Below are 1,768 nucleotides of genomic sequence, written 5' to 3' on the forward strand. Positions count from 1 at the left end.
CTTATACCAAATTAAGGATGTTGAGTTATGTTACTAATGTATGCAACTTTAATTTTGTTTAACACTCTCTGCTAAAATAAACTTTATTCCCTATAACTTAAAAAAACAAAAACAAACAAAAAAACTTTCAGAATTCTGCCTTTTTGTCCTCTCCCAGGAAAACCTACAGGTGAGATCATCCTAATCCAGTGAGCACCTTGGAATTTCTAACACGAGTGCTTTGAGCCACCAGACTTCCACATCTGCTGGTAGGGTGAGACTTGGAGAAAATGAACTAGTCCCTAGTCCCAGCAAACCTAAAGCCTTTGTTTTTTGCTTAAGCTATTTGGCAGTGGATTTCTTGTAATCTAGAGTCCCAAGTAATATGCTCTACTCAGGAATATTCAACTTTTAACGCATAAAATTTGAAAAGTAAACTGGTAGGTAACCTTGTTCAGACTACCAGTGCTAAAACAATTCATACCATACTATTGCTGCCATTGATGTTGAGGCCTTTCAGTCATCTACAGAAGTTTCTATGGTACTAAAAGCCAGACTTCCAAGAAATATAAAATCTGTCGTAGGTGTTCCGGGAAGGTAAAAGGAAAACCATTTACCTTCTGACCAGATAAGGACATTTGGAAAATGGAGGAATGCTGTACTCAAAGAGCCTTCCTTCTAGGCTTCTCCGACTCTTCCCTCCTGTCCCTTTTGTCTTCTGATCACTTCAACTCCACACCTGAGCCCTTTACCCAGTTCCACTTTTCTCAGAAATTCTTTAGATGGCATTAGCTCTGTGTGAGAAAGTATCCCTTTCATCAAGAAACCAACCTAATCTTAGCCCACCCCCCAACTCCATGCCTGTAGTGGCAACTGTTGAGATGTAGCAGTTCCTTAGATTTACAGGTTTCTCAAGCAGGCCTCCTCCATCCTTAACTCGTGATATTCAGTTCTTTGCTGCTCCAATTATTACTTCTCTTTGGCCACACACAGAATTTCGGAAAAGATGGACCTGGATGCCAACTGTTGCTGTAAACTTTAACTTTTTTCTTGCTCTAAATTTAAAATGACACTCTAATACTTAATCTATTAAGAATTTAAAGCTGTTATCTTTTTTAAAAGTGCCCTATAATTCCTTGTGATATAATAGAACATTAACACATTGCCTCAGAATAGAGTGAGTATATAGAAAACCACCCACCCACATATGCTACAAGTACATCTAGTATATGAATTCAAGAATTTTCCCTGTTTTATATTAACAGCACAAGAACTTCTGTATTACTCATGTTTTTTGTTTTCTTTATTTTCTGATGCTTTGACATCTTGGGGCCTTACTGACCCTAGAGGGACTACCTCTCCCAGAGTTAGCTGTTTCCTAGAGATTGCTGCCAATTCAGCTTGAGTACTCCTTTTATGTGCAAACCATATGAAATCCAGAGCCCATACCTTTAACCTTCTCCTTTATTAGGCTATGACATACTAAGCAAGCCACTATCCTTCTGCCCTAATCACCACAAGGAAGGTCATGTGCTAGACAACCAGAGACCACCCCTGCACCCCAGAGTCCACTGAAATTATTCAAACTAGCCAATTCTAAGCCTGCTCATTCTGCTTTTTCACAGAAACTACAGTAAACGCTCTTGCACACGGTTCCCTCTGCCTCCTTTCCAACCCTGGTGCTTCCTTGTGGGGCACTGCACGGAGTGGTATGCTTCATGTCTCTAGGGATCTGTGAGCATGAACTTCTTCCTTCATGACAGTCATTTCTGTGTCTATGTGTCTTACC

The sequence above is a fragment of the Hippopotamus amphibius genome, chromosome 4 (assembly GCF_030028045.1).
Source record: "Hippopotamus amphibius kiboko isolate mHipAmp2 chromosome 4, mHipAmp2.hap2, whole genome shotgun sequence".
Lineage (NCBI taxonomy): Eukaryota > Metazoa > Chordata > Mammalia > Artiodactyla > Hippopotamidae > Hippopotamus > Hippopotamus amphibius.